The following is a 23,339-nucleotide window of genomic DNA, read 5'->3' on the forward strand; positions in this document are numbered from 1 at the left end:
AATAGATCAGCCTGAGATTCATGCCTAATTCTATTAGTCATTCAAACTCTCTAAGGGGGAAGTAGTGTGATAAAGAAGAGGGAAGAAACACTGGTTTCCTTTTCCCTCAATGGATACTGGCACCAACTTTAAAATCCCCCCTCCTCGCCTTCCCTTTTTCCTCTTTTTCTCGGGTGTTTTTTGTCTGTTTCTCTGATGTAGACAGAAACACACAACTCCCTCCTCAACATTGTTAAAGTAAGTGATGGAGTGATTCCGATGGGCCAGCGTGTTCTCCCGCTTCTCAAATTTGTTGCTGCGGTTGTTGTTATGAGTTCAACGTCTTCCTCTGTCCCCTCTCTTTGGCGGCTGTCGGCTGCTGCTGTGCCTGCAGGACACCAGAGGAGACGACTGGCATCCTCAATGAGGGAGGGAAAGCGGTGCTCGCCTTCACGCTCCAGCGCCTGTACGCCTGAAGAGATGACGGGGAGGGGGAAAGGTGTAGGTTGACGGGCCAAAACAGATTTTGTATTCACGCAAACACACAAAAACATTTTCACCAATACACGTGCATTTGGGCACACAAACAGGGACTCGACATGATAACAGAAACACTTGTACATTGCAATCTAATACAATTCCTCTGCCTCCCATAGAGATAAATATAAAGCTCAATAAAACTTAACAACACCACAAAAGGTGGTTTGTAATTACAATTGTACACCAGCTGTACAATTATCTACCACATAAATGCACTCAAGTACACACACCAAACAAAATACATTCATTCATGAACATAGGTCTATTATATAATATTTATATCCCTGCAAAAGATTGACAAAGTACGATTGTGTAACCTTATTGAGAGGTTTCTTTTCAGATTGCACTACCCTTATTTATAGATGTATGGAAGAGTCACTAGGTGTATTACATACCTTCATTAGCTCCGTCAAACGGGTTATGTTTTCAGCTCAGTTTGTTTGTCTGTCAGAAGGATTACAGAAAAGCTACTCGCCCAATATTTTTTTTTTTAACTTGGTGCAAGGGTGAAGAGTTTCACTCTCCTTAACATTTGTGCTGTGTGTTGTGTCGGAATAATCTAAAAACATCTGAAAAACAACTTCCAGATTGGGAAAATTCATGGAAACAGCTATCAAAGTGTTGTTTCAACGTCCATGAGCAGTAAACTACTACACATCTACAACACATCTTCCTTGTAGCGTCCATTTTGTTTCAACATGGCTTCGTAAAGCTCATGAACAAATCGAAGTCAGAAGAGTGACTTTACAACTCTGGAACCTTCCGAGGAGCACAACACTGGCCTTGGTGGAGATCTGCGCTCTCCGACTGCCATTGTAGTTTGACAAGTTCCGGGACACTTTATAAATAAAAAAGTTTCATAAGTTTGGAAATAGCTCTGGCATTTTGTCCAGGGAGATGAACATGTCAGTGCTCAAGGGATATAGGAACTATATGAGAACTCTCTCACTCCTATTTGTGATGGATATGTTCTTACTTTTTCCATTACAGCTGCCATCATGCTTTGGATGACGCAAACACAAAATCTAATTTTGCCATGGAGTCAGTAAATTAGCCGCAGGCTTCATCTGAGACGCCTGAGCCTCATGAGGTAGCATGAGGTTGTTTTTATTTTGGAGAATCTGCGTCATGAAAAGTCGAGGTGCATTGGCTGTTCATGTTTCCTCTGTAACAATTAATATATATATATATATTCACAGGGATTACTTCTGATACTGAAGAAATAGTCTAAATTAGTCAATTATAAATCAATACCTGAAGTTATGAAGATTTTTAAACATACATTGGAGACAACTTGTTATTCTGATCCCAGCAGCAGCCTGTGTGTATTATGTCTGTGTTCAGATTTGACTGATTCATGACGCTGAGAAAGGAATGTGATAAAATGACAAAAGAAATGACATGCTGAGAGGAAAGTTCACTTCACTTGTTATATTTGAGACATGCTTGTTCACATGCGTTAAGTCTTTCTGCTCAGGTTTTCTGTCAGGGAGTTTAAATTCCCTGACCGTTTAGTAAAGGGTGCACTTCCCCTTTAATAATATGTCTTAGTTGTTCATTTTCCTCCTGTAATATTAGTCAGTTCCAAAGAAGGGAATGTTTTCCTGTTTATCAACTTCACTAACAATATGTATGTTTTGATTATGCCTCTTGAGATTGTACATTCAATTCATATTTTTGGGAGTAAGATTGAGTACCATTTAGCTCCAAATTAGGGAAGATTGATTCCACCTGGGTCAAAGTGGCAGTTATTCCACATCTCCCACAGACAGCAGGTGACCGGGTATTGGACGTCAGCAAACAGGTTGGTCTTTTTTTTTCTTTTTCTTCTGCGAAAATGGAGGAAGGCCAGTGTGTTGTGAACAGATGGTCTTTTCTCAATAAACCTAATGAAATTGTTTGTTTCTCCTTTTTGTTGCTGGTGTGAATACATTTAGTTTATCTGGAAAATCCACACCTGTATGCTGTTCCATTCTTCCCACTCAGTATCCACTAACAACCATCCTCAAGTTCAACAGTTTACCTCTATATGCGCTTTTGCCATACATATCCTGTCAGCCTAAACATAACCACATGTGGAAAGCAAATCCCGCTCTGCAGGGTCAAAGTCCTACGCTTTGTACTGTACACCCACTATTAACCCCGACCAAACAACCTCTCTATAAATGGTAAATGGACTGTATTTATATAACACCTCTTTATCAGACTATGCAAGGCGTTGGCCTGCCCATCATCAAAGACACTTTGTGTTGCAGAGCCGGGAACAAACTGCCGACCTTGTATGAAAGGACGACTCACTCTGCCTCCTGAGCCACAGCAGCCCTATAGACATATTTTCTGTATGAAACAAATACATTTCTTGTAAACATGTTAGACAAAACTATACAAACATATTTTCCAGAAGACAGGATTACATCAGCTATCTGTGACATTGTCGCTACATTTGCGAGCACAATTTAAGTTTGACGGACGAAATGAAAGGTGGACAGAATGTTCAGTGTAATGAATGCCCGTCTCAAGCCGGTTTCAAGGCTCTGCAAATAGATTTTTATATATTAGAACGAATAGGTCCTGATAGCTGCCTGGAATGAAGAAAATAACTATAAATATTTGTATTTGTTGTACAGGATTTAATGACCTTGATGGGCAAAAACATCAGTGAATCAATTACATAAAGCTTTTATTAAACCGGTGCCTATTCAGTGTTTCTCTTCATTGTTGTGTGGGTTGTTCTTTGACTCATTGTGATGAAAATGTTTCCGTCTTCAGTCTGTACTTTCTGTTTTACTGACAATTAACTCAATCACCCTCTTTTTCTTTTGGGAGATAATCTTTTCATTCAGCTTCATTTAAAAGCTTTTGATGTTGAACTAATACATTACATTCCTGATTGTGTGGATTTGCAAGCACTTGATCTGCTTTAAGGGGGTGGCTCTGCTGTTTTTAACTAGCTGAATAAAAGATGAAGATTAACATCTGAAATTTATAACGGGGAAAAAGAAAAGCCCTCTCTAAAATGCAACCCAAAATGATTTCAATCTCGTCATTTAATTTGGACCAACTGGGCTATCATTACAAATGCCCTGTAGACCTTTATAGCCACAAAAAAATGCCAGATTTCACAGATTTAATGTCAGATTCAAGGTGAATTTGAATACAAGGACAAGCATTCTGTCAGGGACTGAACAGATTGCTCATGGCTGATCCAGCATGTGGACCGGCTGAGCTTGTGGGTTGAATCTGGCTCTACAATGTGGACAACATGATGACAAATTGTTTCAACAAACGTGTTGTACGTATAACAATTTATTTATTAAATGCAGTTAAGTAACCTCCAACTGCTCTACTTTGCCGCACAATCCAACAGGCATGTACACTCAGTGTAACATCAAAGTACTTTTTTGCATCTTAAAATGAGAATCATGAGCCAAGCATGAATGCATATAGTAGAGAGCATGGAAGACTTAAGACTTTTGCTTTGGTCAGTGTTATTACTGACATACACTCTCAGGCACATAACCACAAGAAAAATGTAATTTAAAGGTAGCGTAGCATGACAGTTATAATGTTGAAATGTTCATCGCTTTCAGCCAACAACACTTGGAAACAAGCCTCCAAAATAATCACAAATTATATAATGAGCATTTGGTTCTCTTTGGCACGTTTCAGTTTTAAGCCATGGCTCTATGGATCGCACTGCCGGTTGGTTGGTCCACCACTTTGTCAAGACGTCAATAGCTCAACAACTATTGGATGGATTGTCGTCAAATTTTGGACATTTGTGGATGAATTTTACAGACTCTTGGAATTCTCTGAGTTTAAGGGGTGTGTAGCCAAATTACAATATTTAGATTCAGATTTGGATGTTCAATACAAAGACTCAACTATTATTTTCTTCCTTTTATTGCCAACTCAGCGTTTCAGGGACGGTGACTCGGTGTGGGAGGATCCTTTATTCCGTTACGCTCTGACTTTTCCATTTTTACCTCAGGATGAAATTTCACCATTTATATGTAAGCATAGTACAGTTTGCCCAGTACTATGATGTTTTTCTCATGCTTTTCTATGATGAAAAGAAGCTTTGCTGCTTCTTCAAGAAATAGAAAGCACATGAATCCTGTATCTACCGTACATTTACTATTTGAATAGTTGTGAATAATTTCTAATTTCTTCTTGACATGCATACATTGCAGTTAACACAAATATTGTCCATTACACAATGAGTTTCTCACATGACTCACTGGCTGTTTACTTACTCTGTCAGACCAATATGTGCAGTAAATGGCCGATTTATATTGGTCCTCTTATTATTCATTGCTAAGTGAATGATTAGTTTCTACATTTACTTCATGTCTGCAGTTCAAACTGTACATTCATTGTATAATAATATAAATAAATAAACATATTTACTTAGAACTTTATAAAAACAAAAAGGTTTCTTTAGAAAAAGATGAAAACAACAAATATATCAGCAGACAAAAAGTACAATAAAATCCATCCATCCATCCATCCATCCATCGTCTACCGGGGTCGGCTCCAGTAAGGAACCCCAAACTTCCCTTCTCTGGGCCACATTCTCCAACTTCGACTGGGGGATCCCGAGGCATTCCCAGGCCTGTGAGGAGATATAATCTCTCCTCCGAGTCCTGGGTCTTCCCCGGGGTCTCCTCCCAGCTGGACGGGCTGAGCTTCTCACCATATCAAAATCACTGATCAGCTCTTTTTAAAAGTTTTAAACATTTTTCTGCCCTGATCTCATCAGGTAAGTCAATCAAAAGTTAAGAAACGCTAACTGCAATGAATTTATAACCTTTGTGTCAGTCCAGATCTTGGAACAATGAAAGGAGAAATGTCTGAAGAACTCAGGCAGCGAGGGGGAACATATGGGGACAAAAGGTCAGATATATCACCTGTGGCAAGACACCTTTCAGCTTGCTTTGATAGTAATGAGTAAAATCAACAGGTAGACAGTGCATGAATGCGAGTATCCGTTTCTTAGCTTGCAGGAAAAAAAGGAACTTATACTTACTTAACTTACTTCTTCACTTATAGTGAATTTCAGTAGTCCAATCAGAAAGTAATGAAGGCGTTAAAAAAATTTTCAAGGCCTTTTGGAAGAGAGAAAAAGTCTAATATTTAGAAATTATATTGGAGAAAACCAGATTGAACCATTGATTCTACATTGCCTCAAGAGGATTTGTGGGACCTCACAGATGTTAGGGTGATGAGGCTTGGCTCACAGTTGGCATTCCAGTTCATCAGAAAGGGTTGGATGCAGATTTGTCAAGTTGTTTCACACCAAATTGGGAAAACCATTTCCTTCTGAATCTCACTTTTTACATGGGTAGAAACGTCATGTTGAAATAGGAGAGGGCCTTTCCCAAACTTTTGACACAAAGTTGGAAGCACAGTGACACTGCTGTCTAAAGGATCTTACCTTGCCATAGTGTCAAGATTTCTTTAAGTGGAACTTGACCAACCTTGACCAAGCCCAATACAAAATCTACACAAAAGTATGTGGATATCGCTATAACCTAGAGTTCTGTGGAGTTCTAAAACCAAGACCCGAACCTGACCATACCATCTGACAGACAGAGCACCCCGCTACTTTAGTTTTCTTTCAAACTTTCTCATGTCTCGTCAAACCGATTTAAGCTTGTACACCTAACCGGACCGCCAAAACCGGAAATTGACCGCAAATCACCGCATCACCACAAAACATACAGTATATGACTTCTAGTCTACCAGCCGATAGGTTAAGTGGCAATACACATGTTGCACTCAACTACCAGCATGAAACACTACAGCATGTCAAAATAATGAAGGATCTGCCAGTACATCAAATTCTTGGAGGAAGACAGTTGCATCCACTTCAGATGGTTTTAGCACAGTCGTCTTCCGTTCAACCGCATTAATTATGCTCTGTCTCTCTTCTTGCTTCCCAGTGGGCATTGCATGTCTACTTGCAGCACATAAGATGCATTGACGCAGAAGAGAGAGAAAAAGAGAGGCAGAAAAGGCAATATCTTCATAAGTTTACTTTATGCAACAAAATGGCTCGTTGTCGGGAACCGCTGGGTTCGGGTCAGGTTGCTGAACCCTAATATAGCCGTACAGTGTATCAAGCTTTTTAAAATGTGAATAATTGTATTCCATACTGTTGCTCAAAGGGATGGGGAAGAGGGGTTGTCTCTGTCAATGTCGATAAAAGTGAGAAATGGAAACAGTCCAACAGAGACGGACAGGGTTAAAGTAGATATCTGTGAATGACAGTCAGTTAGTTTTGAAAGTGGGAAAAGGGAGGATGACCTTTATGTGAGGAGAGGTGTCAGCTCCAGGAGGAGCAGGAAAGGGGACGGGGACGGTGTCTCCTTCGCTTCAGTGACTTGCTCTCTCCTGTACAAGAAAGCTGTCGGCCATCTTCCAACAGGACTCTCTTTCACTCAATCTCCCTTTATCTCTCTGCCGATCTGCCAGTTCTCTCTCCCTTCACTCTTTTCCGTATGCAGTGTCTCCAAACTCCCTTATTCCATCACCCCCCCTTCTCCCTCTCTGTCAGCCACCGTTAAATCAGATAGATTGCAGGTGTGTTTCCACTGTGAAGGAGGATTCACTGCTGCTGTATGCCTGCAACCTCTCAGCATGACACAGCACCCATCCCAATTTACTGTGCCGTAATTTATCCAAAGATCCTAAACATACTTAAACAGCATTTATGCATGCAGGCCTTATGGTTATCCTATTTATCATAAACCCCTACCTCTGCATTAATTCTGAGCTGTGATTAACTACAAATGCTGCCATCGGTGAGCATATAAAGTCTAGCAATAAACTGCCAAACTTCATCCACTGCCCATTCAGGGATGGAGATATTACTCAAGCGGCCAATCTGTGATTATTCTGAATTCATTTACCACGGGCGTTTTAGCATGAATACGATTTCCTATCTCGCCTCGCCTGTGTTTTCAGGAATATTTCCCTTCCTGTACCCACAAACTGGCAGCCACTATCAGTAAATGGCACCAACCTTTCTCGGCGGGGTAAAATGACTACCTTGTAAGCTTTGCACAGGCCTCAGCCCTCTCCCAAGATGGTAGTTAAAAACATGATGTTGACCTATGCACGGCCTCAGGACTGTATATCTCAGCCAGAACAGCACGCAGGAAATAATCCCCCCAGTTTTGAATTATTATGTGTCCCAAGGTCCCTAAATGGATTTTCTAAGGAGCAATGCAAGCCTGCAGACTATTTTGCTTTGTTGGTGTTCCCCCCCCGACTTTTATTGATTTTAATATTACCTAGACTTCCATAATCCCACTTATACAATTAGATTTATCCTCACTCTTCCAGTCTTGCAGAGCGGCACTGATTAATTGAGTCTCTATTGACAGTCCTCAATTAATCGGACAGAGCGCTGGATTCTTAGTGAACAAATATCATTAATAGCCTAATCTATATCAAGGATATTGTACTGATGGATGACTGAGGTATGGCCTTTTAAAATCACAACAGTAAACAATCGGGTTGAGACCATCATGACATTTCCAAACCAAGCCTTTTTTTCATTTTCAAAGTGTCTGTGTGCTGGTGCAGGGTTCTATATAAAACGATCCCTGTTCTTTGTCTGTCCTCACAAGCTTTCAAAGGTCAGCCTGGACAACACCAAGTGCTCTAATTATATTTTGCTGAAAAAAATGTCTAGGGAGCACACACAGTTCCAGACACACTGAAGCTGCTGCACAGTATAGGTGTTTGTCTGCATTAGGGTTAAGGTTCAATCTAAAATTGCTTCAGTTTCATTGGGATCTCAGCGTTTTGACCCTCCGAGGACAGGTGCTGTTTAAGGGTTGCTGATTGCTTTTTTTTGTCCTCTCCATATTCTTGTGCTGAAATACTTATGCTTTAACAACAAAATGTTATTTCAAAAGAACCCTGCATCTTGCATCCTGCATTGTTGATGTCTTGTTGTCTTCATGCTGGAAACTATTGGAGTATCTTCGTTTCCCTCGGGTGAATTTGCAAAATCATGCGGGAAAATACAACAACAAAAAAAGGAGGCACTAAGAGGCAAAAGCAGAAAAAAAGAAATCGATAAAAAAATGCTTCAAAGAGGGCACCGACGAAGAGAGAGGAGGAAAAGTTCAAAACAAGTCAAAAAGTCACAGCCTGATCTCCCATAATCCTTCTCTTTGCTACAGTTATACAAGACTGGATAGCAGAAGTTTGACAGCAACCCTCAGTTAAATGATGCCTCTGTTCCTAAAATGAGTTTGATACATGGAAAAGAGTTGTATTTTGTATTCTGTAACAGAGTGGTCACTGCTTTGTCCTATTCACAATGTGATATTTATATAAAGAAATTGTAATTTACAGACCACCACTATATTATGGCTTGCTGTAGTTCATATACAAAGTAGGACAATTGCTGTAGCAGCCCATTTTTTATAAACTGCTCACAGGAAACTTTGGAAAATATATTTGCTTCAGATTTATTTACCAATAGCATTCTGATTCTATAGTATGAAGCAACTCGGTCCTCTGAAGAGAAGATTTTCTTTTGGCAGCATTCATTCCTTACAATGAGTTGGAGAGACGAAGGTGACCCCTGCAGAGCAAGTATCTCAGTCTGAACCACTTTCCCCTGTAGCTCTTTCCTGCCACCCGGGCCATCTGAAAGCCATGCTCAATCCACTTTTCTAAATTGCTACCATTTAATCGAACACCTTGACCTGACTTCCCTCACTGCCAAAAATAAATAAAGAAGTTGTTGGTAAAAATGAGGCCTTCCAACTTCTGTAGAAAATTGAACGCATCAAACAACACTTTTACTGAATTGCTTGACACGTAGTTCTCCAATAGATCTTCATTGGGATAAATACAGAAGTGGACAAAAAATACATAGAGCGAGTTAATGCTCACAGATATTTTACAGACGGTACTGAAAAAATTAAATAGAGGGAAATGTTGTCAAAAAATAAACACTTTACAGAAAAACTGTCTTTTGGTGGTCTGGCGTTTTGCGACCTTAGGTGTCTCTCCAGTTTGAACCAAAAGTGAACAGCAGTTACATAAAAACATTTGCTTGGTCCCAGGTGGGTGGAGGAAAAGCTTGCTACATAACCTGCAGGTACAAGTGGAGGAGTATGAAGTTCAAACAAGAAGGGTGGGTCTTTTCTGCACTAGAAAGTAAAAAGAGTTTTATTTTTCCTTTTTTATTCAGAGGAAAGATCAGAGGCTGACTTTTATCTTTCTGCATTGCTGAAAACCCCACATAGATAAAGTAGCTCAGTCGGACTCCTTTCAGTGAGTTTAGAAGAAAAAGGTTCTGTAACCCGGACTCAATTTATTCTAGTTGATTGTCATCCTCCGAGTGTACAGTAATCCCCTCAGATTCACAATCTTTCTAAATCGGTCTGTAAAAGTACAGTCCTCTTTAAACACTAACAGTTTAAAACGTGTTTATCTCTAGGTTTGACACCTCGGAGGGCTCTGATGAGAATTTAAATGTTGCTGGCCATAAAGCGTCCCACTCATTAAATCACACCAGAGAGAATCTAATTAGCAATGACTGCTGACTTGAGTGACAACTTGTTTATGCAATGCGTCGATAAAAGAGTTGATGTTTGCCAAAACCAAAGGGATGAAACAAATTCCCTGTCCTTAGCCATTGGCTTAAAGGAAAATTGATTTCTTATGAAAATATCCAAATAAAGGAGTTGCCAGAGTACTTCATCAACATCGATTGACAAAATGTCTTAAATCAAAAACAAAATTTCCATTTGGTCTTAAAGGGAGACTAAAGGAACAGCAGCATAGAGAGGGAATGGTGGATCCCTTGAAGATTACCCAGGCTATAGAGTCTTAGTAAATTGCTATTTTTATTTTTATATGCATGATGGCTACAGCTATCATAAGATGCCTTGACTCCAACAAAAAAAATAACTTCCCCCCAAGAGTTGAGCTTTTGTTGCCCTGGATATTCAGGTTAGTGGAAGTGAATTTGTTAAATATGTCCCTGGTATCTGCACCAAGTGTTGCAATGGAGGGAAAGTGAAAGAAGTTGGATTACACTTCCATTGGCATCAAGGATGGTCTTTTGATCTCAGCCGGAACCCCATTTGCCCGCTGGGTGGACTTAGAAGGCAAGATGAGAGCCCAGTACAAGGAGCGCAGTGAACCCGGGCTGGAAGCCAGCTGTTCTAGGTGGATCTATACAACCTCTAAACTGTAGATGTCTCCATCACAGATACACCGACATTTCCACACTAGCTGCATCTCTCTGAGGGCCTTGTGGGGCTAATTGCATGAAGCTGGAAGCAAACTGCATTTGTATCTTTTAATATGTATTATATGCAGACCAAACAGCTTCTTCCAGGATAGAGGAAAATCCGATGAAAATATAATGACTTTGTTAAAAGCTTAAAGAGTGAAGAGAAACATCTCTCCTCGTATTATGAAAGTTAGAATAGAACGTGGAAATGATAATCATGACTTTGCCTATATGAATATTCAGAGGCAGCCTTACAAATAAATGCCTTTTATACTATTAATGTTCTCTGCCAAATAAACTTTATGGGTGACATCCTTCAAAAGACGGACCATCTCAGTGAATGGTTGGATACAAAAACAATACAGACACCAGGGTTCACATATTGAATCACAGATGTTGTTAGGTTTTGGCTACTAGACCACTTTACCTAACCTTAAAAAGATTGTGCATATCATATATATATATATATATATATATATATATATATATATATATATATATATATATATATATTTATATAGTATATATAGTATATATATATATATTTATATATATAATATATATATACATATATAAATCGTGGACAAAGTCAGTGCATCATAAATCTTTTCAGACTTTTCACAGTCAAGATCACGGTCTTAACTTATCAAGTGCTCTGTGCGTCATTAACGTATGTATGGTTCAGTAACCAGGAACCATATTGTAGAGAAAAAAAGAAAATACATCGACCGTTAACAGTTTGCAGATACATTTCATTTAATATAATGCCATTATATTTCTTACTAATGTATTTGTTAATGCATGTTAACTCTATATGAACATATATTTTAAGAGACAGGATTGTCAGAAATTAACTAAATGTGGTGACATAAGTGATTTTTTATTCATGTTTTTTTTTTTTATGGGGGCGGCAGAGCGGAGCGCTGGTTCACGTCCCTGAAACAGACCAAGTTGGAGTGTGGACTGGTACCTGGAGAGAAGTGCAAGTTTGCCTCCTGGGCACTGCCAAGATGACCTTGAGCAAGACACTGCACCCCCACAATGCTTCCCTGGCGCTGAGTATATATATAACAGCTGCCCACAGCTCCCAATACTAGGATGGGTTAAATGCAGAGTCTAAATGTTACTGTGTACATGTGATGATAAAAAGAGGATTCAAAAATCCTCCTGAAGAATAAGAACGTTTTGTATGATGAATTGTGCTGTTGTATATAATAAGCAATGCTAACATGGGTCGGGTCCCTTTAAGTAGTGCTCAATACCTTCTTTCTTATCAGCCAATTACTGATAGATAGTAGAAAGAGTTTGTCTATTTGAGCTTTTTACAAAGACATCATATAGAAATGCAATTGATTAATTATAACAGTGCTCCTTTAAAACGTGCCTGTTCTGAATGGCTCCATTACTCAGCCTCCGGTATAGCAGCTTGCAGTTTTCTTGAGAACCGTTCATCCAAACAACTTCACACTCGACACTGAGAATTACACCTGCCATTAAATAGTTATTCTCTAGCAATACTAAAGTATATGCGTCATTTGGGTGCAGAAGCTCTTACAAACATCGACAGAGAGTGATCTGCACCCAACGTGTTGTTCTGCGGTGTCACAGTTAATGGGGTCCCCTCTCAATTCACAACACAGTGTGTACATAACACACCACTAATACATATGTCCCATGGAACTCAATAGCAACTCAACACTGCACTACCTTGGGTCCTCAGCAAGTGGGAAGTCGATCGGATGAATGGTTGTCAAGAAAGGACAGACACACATACATATAGACTCCTTCCATAATAGTTAGATTATACTTCAATCTGGGGGAGTAACTGCCTTTTATGGATTTTTTAATATCTTCCCTCAACAACTTGTTGCAAATCGAAGGATTGTTAAAAAACAGATTAACTCATTGCATTTGTTGCTTTAGAAGAAACTAGATGGACACGTACATAAATGCACGACTACTAAGCACTCAAGAGAAACCCAATGAGAAATGCAGCAGGTCTGAAAGGAGCACAATCAATAGCTTTCCTTTATTATTTTCCTCCCTGGTCTCATCCACCAATGCCGATCCTGTTAGCACCATTTAATATGTCTCAGGATGGCACCCTTCCTAGATCCAGCCTACCAAGCGGATATATTACTGCCTTTTATTGGAAAGAACAACAGAACAAGGACAGCCTTTATTCACTATTGGAAAGATATAAGGCGCATACCTTGCTGCTATACTGTAGATGAGACACTCAACAGGCTCAAGCCAGCATACTGAGGCTATGCATCTAACGTTAAGTAGGCTAGTGCTTTGTTGCTGCTTGAATGGATAGTGGAGGAAGAGAAGGAGGGTGCATACTTGACTGTACTGCCAAATGGGAGCAGTAACTAAGGAATGAGTTCAGAATCGAGAAAATATATTAGTCTAGATAACGAAGAGTTACAAGACAACAAACTGGGAGATATTATAGGAATCATTGTGTAAGGATTAGTGTACAGGTATTATGTTAATATAAATACCACAATGCATCATACTTCATCAGACTTAACAGCTCTTTGTTCTGGCTAACTCCAGTTAGCTAACATGTCACTCACAACCTCAAGCCCCGAGTTAGTGGATAATAATGCAAAAGGTTTTAATTTCTATAAACCAGTTGGCATGCTAATGCTAACCTGTGTGGCTCTTCTTACATGGCATGAGGTATCGATTCACGACATCCAAAAAAATGTTTTTCTTTGACAAGAGAACCTATATATTGCTACTGATTGACAGCAATCCTATACATATTGTATTTATTGTATAACATAAGCTTGTTTTTCTTGAAATCACTAAAAATGTAGAAATACTAAAATACTTTTAGTATAGTTTAGCGTGAATAAATACCTTTGAGTGTTTACATTATTGCAATCAATTTATATAACTGTTCAACTATTCAACTTATTTACACTTACAAGATTTACATAATACTCTGCTTTCATGCCGCAATTTGGGACACCGCCTTAATTAGTGCACAGTATACTGGGGTACTGAATCGTGAATAGTTTTTAATGGAGAATCAATTATGTTAGGAGATACCAAAAGATTCACAACTCTACTGTTCAATAGTGTCGTAACTGAAGCCAGCAGAGATGTGATTTGTGTTGGAATGAAGCATTAGGTGAAGAGTGATAGTTTTCTTCTTTTTGTAGTTATGAGGTAGCCTCATCATGAAGTAATGAGGGATAGCTTAGTAACTTGTAATTATCTACTACAAAGTTTGTAATTCAGATTTATTCAAGAACTACTAATTAGCGATTCATCAAGAATCAAGTCTCTCCCTTGTTTCTTATTCACTATTTTGTATACCACGTATATAGAAGTCTCTTAAACTCCTGCTGTCTTTTCAATACCATGATTTGGTTTTGTGGTGCTCATGTCATAGAAAAGTCCAATTTGAGAAAATCAGCGGCAACTTGTCTTTCCCAAAGCAATGTCCTTGTCCCTGTGGATGACCCAAACGATTTTCCACAAGAAATTACAGAATTGATAGTCTGTTGAATTTTCAATTCTGAGAGCAACATAAATTAAATTCTACTCACGACTCACGAGGAGGACTCCTGTAAGTGTAGAGACAAAAGCTCAGTTTGTAAGATTTTACCACAAGGGATTAAAATATGTTTATTTGTGATTTGGCCTTTTGTGACCCTTTCAAAACTCCACCGTGTAGGAGTACCTGGGTGTATTGTTGCAAAATATATCACTGATGCCAATGCAGTTTGAAAATCTCAAGGCCTTTTCCAGTTTAAACATTAACATAAAACTGAGTCACGCTTATGTGCTGTGCTGCTTTTTGCATTTTGCCAAAGGAATATTTTTCATATGTTGGCGCATTCCTTTTTGCTTTAAACAATAGAATAATATCTCCTGTGTGGTGACATACACCAAATAACGTTTTTAACCTCTTAGGAAGCATATTTTTGGAATGTGCTTGTTTTAATTATAGATTCATGTTTTGATACTCCTTCCTTCCTTAGTAACAAAAAAAGTTTAAACTCCAACAGAAGTATTTGTTCACTTTGCCAGCTGGTCTGAGTTGTAACGTGTTATTTTCGAATGCCCGGTTTACTTATTTTCCACATCACATTAACCATATCTTGGAGTGTTTGCTTTTTTTTGGGTGGGGGGTTGATGAAGCATGATTTGCTGGCATGTTCAGATGGATGGTTGCAGGAAATGGATCACTTGCTTTGATTAAAGCACTCCGCTTGGCTGGCTTTTGCACATCATAATCTAAGAATGGATTACACTGCAGTGATGTGGGTCACAATATTTAGCAACAGCGAAAGGCAAAGCTGCTGCAGTGCATGGGAAAACAATGCTAAGATTACAAAGAGTTGTAGCTTTATGCTGTGTGATTAAATTGTGGACTGTATACAGAAAGTCGCCGCTCCCCATTAAAAGGTGATTTTCCCACTCCAACCAACCATATCGCTCCTGCCTCTGAATGTAAAGGTGAACGTGATGATGGGTGTGTGTGTGTCTGTGTCTGTGTCTCTGTGTGTGTGTGTGTGTGTGTGTGTGTGTGTGTGTGCATATGCAGTTATGTCCGTGCATGTGATTGAGTGTGCCAAGTTATTGACCTCTAGTGAGGGAGGAGCATTAATGTCCAGTGTGCCGTGAAAGCGGCCTACACCCCATGACCAAGGTGACTGGCACTGCCCCGTCCCATGGCACACTTCTGCCTCTGATGGATTGACTGGGCCTTGAAGAAGGACCTCTGGTAGTCTACTGTGTCTTTTTTCTCTGTGTGTATGTATGCGAGTGTGGGAGGGAGGGAAAAAAAACATTTAATTGTCTACAGAATACAAGTTTTGTTTCGGCTATCTTCCTCAATCACTTGTTAAGCCGTTGTTCTCGTTGCAACTCCTCAGGAACATTTTCCAAGACTGGGACTGTACAAGCCCTGTACACTATCTTATTTCTAATGATCCTCAGGAAATGCTCCCCTCTTGTCATCTTCTTATCACCATCTCCCATGCTCCTTTTATGCTCCATTTATCTAATGCACACTTTCATTTAAGTAACGTATAAATGTGCCCGCAACATTTTCTCCCCATCATGTTCTTCTTATCTCTGCTCGTCTGTTCCTCTCTGTACACTTCAGCTACGTGTGATTGAAGGGATGAGCCGAACACCCGGAGGATGGGGGCAAACTCCTACACATGAGGGCATTGTACATGCTAGTTTCACTTATGGGATCATTTAAATATATAATTGATCCGATTTTCTTACCATATGCGGAGGCAGGAAAATGAGAGAACTGCTACAAACATACCTGGCATTTGAATTTACAGGCTGCCAATCTAATTAAACCTGTGGTTGTCAACTGTGTCATATTGGTGGCGGTAAAATTTCAGCGGTGATTGACTGTGGATGGGAGAGTGGGGACGTGATAATTTGATGGTTACATAGCTTATATACCCACATTTTTATGCTCATATCTGCTGCTTATGCAAGCTAATCCAACTGCTTCAGGCATATAGCTTGATTCAACGTACTAATCATTGAGTTGTAATTGATCTATTTCGATACAATTATTTAATGTGAAACATCCATCCATCCATCCATCGTCTACCGCTTATCCGGGGTCGGGTCGTGGGGGCAGCAGCTCCAGTAAGGAACCCCAAACTTCCCTTCTCCGGGCCACATCCTCCAGCTCCGACTGAGGGATCCCGAGGCGTTCCCAGGCCTGTGAGGAGATATAATCTCTCCACCGAGTCCTGGGTCTTCCCCGGGGTCTCCTTCCAGCTGGACGTGCCTCCCTAGGGAGGCGCCCAGGTGGCATCCTTACTAGATGCCCGAACCACCTCAACTGGCTCCTTTCAACGTAAAGGAGCAGCGGCTCTACTAATGTGAACATTTATTTATTTTATTTCATGAATGAGTTAGTTAACTTTAAACCCTATAAGTTTGCACACAGCCCCCATTTTTTTGGCACAAATTCTCAAAGTACCTTTCCCCATTAGGTAACTTGCTAGCTAGCTAACTCCACATGGCTACCACATGGCACATTTTATAAATGAATGGGTTCATTTGGCAGATTAATGGATTGTGTCTGTTCATGGTAAACTAATTGTTGTTGCTAAGGTATGTTGAGGCAACCAAAACTGGCATTAAAAATGTGAAAAAGATTGTTGTCATGTTGTCAGAAAACAAATGGTGGATGTTGGTAGGAGACATGATTCAAAGAGCTGTTTGTGTCTGAGCACTATTCATTAGAGAAACTTTTAAATGTTTGCCGCTGTAACAATGGCATGCTACTTTCTGTGTGTGCCTTTGACAGCAGAGTCATTATCCCTACACCAACAAGCGTTCCTAGTCAAGATCAAGTGTGATAAATGACCAATTACACCATTTGCATGAATTTTTTTGTATACATAATAGCATTTTAGCATGTGCATGTGTGTACATGTTTTCTTTCATAGACTGTATATAAAGATGGACAACGTGACCGCTCCCTAAAAGTAAAGCCAAAACATCTTGATTATGTTGGCTGGAGTTTAGGTCAGATAAACCCTTAGGTAGTTCATATCTACTGATGTATGTTCAAGTGCTCATTGTTGGTACTAATTAGTTATTTGATATTAAAAAGTGGGTGAGACATCGTGATTGAGAGAAGTAGTCGTGAAGCCGCGAGTCTCGGGAATTTAATCTTAACTTTCCATAACCGAGACTATATTTTTGAAATATAGACTGTATACTAATATCTTTATAAGAATATCAAATTATCTACAGTCTATGTATAGCGTCAATTTCAGAAGTGTCAGGGACAGCGTGTCAATTTCCACTCTTCAAAAGACAATGTTCTCGCTGGTTAGATGCATTTAGAAACAACACAACTTGTTTAATAAGTGGCGTTAGTTATTACGTAATAAAAGTAAGGTAAAACAAGTCAACGTTGACTTTTGTTTTCAAACGGGACACTGCGGCTCCTTGGTGAAAATCATGTGTTGGTTTGACCCATCCATCCTCCCCTCCTGCCCGCCCTAATTGGCTTTTCTGCCCTTCTAAAAATGAGACGGATGGGTTTACATTGCAATTAGTTAAAAGCCCCGTGTGTCTCATACAGATGCTAAAGGGTGCCTCACCAAGTGTAGTATTTGGCGAGTTGGGAGTGAGACCTGGTTGGCCGGGCGGGTGTATAGGCGGTACCTCGATACCGCGGCTCCACCCCCGAAGACTCCTGCGCAGACTCTGACTCCAAATGACATCAGCAGCTCAAGATGGCAGCACCTGTAGTTGGGATATTTTGGCTTCATTTTTGTATAGTGAGAGGAATTGGAGACGTATCGTCCATCTTTATACACAGTCCATGTTTATGAGTTTATCACCTTCTTCATCTATTTCTCAATGTATAGTTTCCCATCAGTGCTGACTGATAAGCTGCTTTGACCCTGCGTGTCTACATGTCCCTGCAGTCGATGGAGATGATGATCGATATTTCAAGTGACATTTCTCAGCTAATAACCTCTTATCCTATTGATTTCCTGCCCAGATATCCTGCTCTGCTCTCTTTCTACAAATGGATTTTGTCCCCTGCTGTCCTTCTCCCCACCCATCATCTATTCTCCCATTTCCGTATTTGATAGAATATCTAACATGGATGTCATTATTTCCTTTTTATACTTCATATAGCTCAGCCCCAAGGCTAAACTCCACCACAAATTAAAAACCAAATAACACAATTTTTGTGGCCCACTTCAAAAGTCACCCTTTTGTTTGCCTACAGGAGCGACTGTCACTGCAGTTATAGTACATCTGAAAGGGCAAAAAAGGGAAGGAATTGAAAAAGAGCCTTGCCAAAAATCCAGTCATGAATTACCAGAGTCTTTGAGGAGCTTCTCAAAGGAAATTATGTTTCTGCACGCCCATATCACAAAGGCAATCAGTGCACACTCACTCATATCTTAATTAAAAACTGTGGGCATACAGTGACTCCCGGATGTGCTGCCAACTTTCACATTCTTGTTGAAGAAATTCACAGTTTATTCATTGTGTGACTTAAGCTGAATTCTCACCTTTTATATGTTAAGTATTCATATATTCATACAGGTATCAAAAGAAAAAAAAAAACAAAGGGTTCAACCAAGGATAAAGGTGAAAATGGTTCATGGTTCAGATAGTTGTTTGCTAATCAAAACCCTTAACAGTAAGTGAGAGAAATGTATGAGCTAGATAATTGCATAATGTTGTAGTCACACTCACTTCATAAAATAAATCTCAATGTGCTTTTGCCTTTGAAGCATTTTCTCTCCCAAAAGAGATGTAGTGTAAAACATTGAATTTGCTGAATACCAGAATGTTGAAACTCAACTTTAAAAACTACACTTGGTTATCTGGTTCAAGTTTTATTTATATTAAAATTAGCAACAACTTTTTTGTTTCCATCCAGGTTGCAAATGACAATACATTGAATAGAGAGCAGTTTGATTTTCTGTCCACCTGTCTCTGTGCAAATGTTGATTACAGCTATCTAGACAAAACAAGCCTTTAGCCTGATAGACCATCATTTAGTCCCTCCAGTTATGTCCATGATTAATGGCCCTGTGCTCAGTATTTGCTGAATAAGAATGTCTATAACACACCAATCCAAATGGCACTCCATAAAAGGCCATAAAGTATAACAATATTAAAACTCATTACGGACTTTTGACATTTATGTTCCTTTCGCCAAATGATATGTAATTGCTGATGTCATTGCTAAATATAAAATGGGTGTAAAGACAAAAAAATAAGAACAACATTAAAACAATTAGTGTTGATGAATTCAAGTTTATAGGCATTGCACATTGCACCTTTAATCTTTCAAATGTGTTAAATGTGTCTGGACACACATCATGTCTGTCATGTAATCCCTACAGTATTTACATTAAAACACCTTTTTTTATACTCATGTCAAACAAGTCAGAGTAAAGGCCCTGTCACACATATCCGTATGACAGAAATGTATGCTGACGTATATGAATATGAGTCCAAATACGTCCAACTTTTCATCGGATCGGAAAAGTGAACGTATACAGATACGCATGTCTAACCTATTGATAGCGTGTCACTTACTTATACAAAATGTATCAGACAAATGCCCAACGAATGCATAACGTATACACAAATATGGCGTATACAAAATATCGGCGATACGCTGGTGTACGTTGATATAAGGGAAGGCATACGTAGTATTCGTTAAGAGCTCACTGTGTTACGCTGGGGTGAAGTTGTTGAACGCTGATGTTTTGAGCATGTTCAAAATTACTGGACGTACCCGACGTGTGCATCATAAATTATGCAGACGTTACACATAAGTTATGTTACGTTAGACGTGCGTGAATACTTACCTACGTACATACAGTACGTGAATACTTACCTACTTAAATATAGTATATATATATATATATATATATATATATATATTTATATTTATAAAACGGACATGTCAAATCAAGCAATCTGATTGGTTCTTAGCCGTGATATAATGAGCGTATATCACGGGTAGAATTGTAGATACTTTTCACAACAAGTCAGTATCCCTCGCGAGTCTGAGAAAAAGCTACACCGTTACAGCTGTTAAATTACGTCCGTTAGTTAATTGATTAAGTACAATTACACACCAAGTACAACCTTACAGACTTGGTACACTGTTCTAAACAAGTCACCACGCAATACAAGTGTTGATTTACATACCTTCTTGCTTCAATCAGCTGTATGTGTATTCGCTCAGAACAAAGGCGCTGTTTCGCGGGCTTCCGGGAGGGCCGTAAGTGAAGTTACCGTAATGATCAATATATGATGTAAAGCGCAGAGTCTCAGCTTTCAGAAACCGTTGACATATTTTCGATTGCACAAACTATGACATAATTACGGTAATCCAAAGTTTTGCTTGCAATCGCCGACACATTCGGTGTTAAAGGGAAACAAACTTACAAAGCTTTACTATGGAGGAGTGGATTGATCAGTGCCTATCTCCAGAGAAAAAAAACCCTAAAAGAAAAGCCCCTACGTGAAGAGCAGGTAGACCAAATAATCGATCAACTTTGTCTATGTTCGCTAGCTGTTAGTGTTGTTGCATAGCAACCACCTCGCACTATGTTTTGTGCAGAAGGCAACGGAGGGACTATTTTATTTTGAACATCATTATTTAATAATAAAAACTATTTAAATTGGAGTGTGTATTTTTGGAGTGTGTATTTTTATATATTTTATATGTATATAAATTGGAAGTGTGTATTTTTCTTTCCATATTGCCACACTTGGTGTTATGGTTATGAACCAACGGGCCCTTAACTGTGATATAATGAGCATATACCACGGCCTGTCGTGAGCTATTGCTTATATATATATATATATATATAATTATATATATATATATATATATAGTATATATAGATATAGATTAGATATTAGGAGAGATATATATATTATATAGATAGATATAAGATAAAGATATATATATATAAGAATAGAAAGATATAGATATAGATATTATGATAGATATAACTTATATATATAGAGAGATAGATAGATATTATATATATATGATATATATACATGATATATATATATATAATATATAGATATATATATATTATATATATATATATATATATAGATAGATATATATATATAGAGAATATAGATATAATAGAGATATATATGATATATATAATATATATATAATATCGAGAGATATATAATAGATATATATATATATATATATATATATATATATATAGATATATAGATATATATATATATATAATATATATATATATATATATATATATAATATATATAATATATATATATATATAATATATAGGGTCCCTGTGAGTAGCTCATCCTCACTTCTTCACAGCACGTCTTGATGAATACATTCAACCTATCATCAGAGAGCATGGAGGATGCTGAGAGGCTGCGATAAGAGAGTGCTTTAGCCATTCGGCGTGTCGTCTGCGTCCTTCAAACGATCACAACTTACCCTTAATTTATATCAACCTATTGCCGATATTTTGTATACACCAGCATACGTTTCTGCCATACGGATATGTGTGACAGGGCCTTAACATCTTGAATTCTTATTCTTGCAATTTATTTTGAGAATTTGGCTTCACCAGCCTTCTTCAAATTAGAGTCATATCATGGAAGCTAAAAAATAAAAATAATCTTTTTACATGAAATTATTTCCACACTGTTAAAAATAAACAGTTTCACACTAAACGTACCATTCTCGTTGCTGAGATTTGTATTTATATATTTGTGTTTGCTCAGATGGATATCTTTTTAAAGTTGAATCCAAATCAACAGTATTAAAAAGCATCAATGTGGTGTAAATTATGGCAAATTAGGTTAATGTTAGCATAAGAAACATTCATATTTCTTGTGTTTCATTTGATTACTTACTTTTACTTTTGTCTCATAAGAGTGAAGGTCAGTTTATCGCTTTTATTTACTTTTTGTTGTATTTAATCTGCCTCTCTGCATTAAATCTAGATCGCATTTTGCTGCATTTCGTTTCTTCATTAGAGAGATTTGAAATGGTCTGCCTCGTACATCAGAAATGAAGCTGGAGGAGCAGCAGTTCACTTGGTTATATAAGAAAACTATGCCAGGAGCAAGAAGTCTGTGACTAAACATTTGTACCATAGCAATGTTACACTCACATGTCTTAGTCTTGCAGTAGATATAATCAAATCATACAATCGGGGAATGGAAGTTTGATTGCATTTTTCACAAAGAATTAATTCTTTTATCACCAATATGAAAATGTGATGATGTAATCTCACCATTTTCTGTTGTATGATTTGAGCAAATGTTTACTTTCTGTTTGAGATCGAAAGGTTCAGCCGATGTCTGTCTGCTATCAGCTAAACAGTCTCCTGTGGTAGATATTTCTTGTAAATTGCTAAAAGATAAATTGCCTTCCGCTGCATTATCACGGAGCTCTTGACCTTCAATGTTCTCATTTTTTTTATCCAAACAAATGGACAGTATGAGTTGGATTAATAAAGCACTACGTCAGCATTGAATCCACTTAAATGTCATATGAATTAAGCTTTTTAGATGACACAATTATCTTTCTCCATCGTCTAATCCATTTCAATGATTCATCGAGTCATTATTCTATTCTCCCAGAATCCAAAACTCAAACACTTTCTTTTAATGGCCACAAATCACCCACTATAGTTAAAATTGCACAATGTTTGGATCATGGCACTACATATCTTGCAAACAAAACATTCCCTGATTCCTCAAAGATAAACTGCCATAGAGCTAAGGTGGCAACACGTCTAAGAAATTAACTCATAGCTGTAGTCTGTGGTGAACTCCAACAAAAATACTTCAGTGCTACAGCGCAACAAATTGCTCTTTTGATGGCTTATCGCAAGTGGCAAAGAATGTGAAGGACAGTCAGGGATAGTGATGTGTGTTCTCTCTTTTTATCGCTGTGTGTTGTTGAGCTGTGAATCTTCATTTAGTAAATTCTCTGTGCCAGAAGACTGGCACACCAATTCCATGCCACTGTCAATCA

The sequence above is a fragment of the Cottoperca gobio genome, chromosome 12 (assembly GCF_900634415.1).
Source record: "Cottoperca gobio chromosome 12, fCotGob3.1, whole genome shotgun sequence".
Lineage (NCBI taxonomy): Eukaryota > Metazoa > Chordata > Actinopteri > Perciformes > Bovichtidae > Cottoperca > Cottoperca gobio.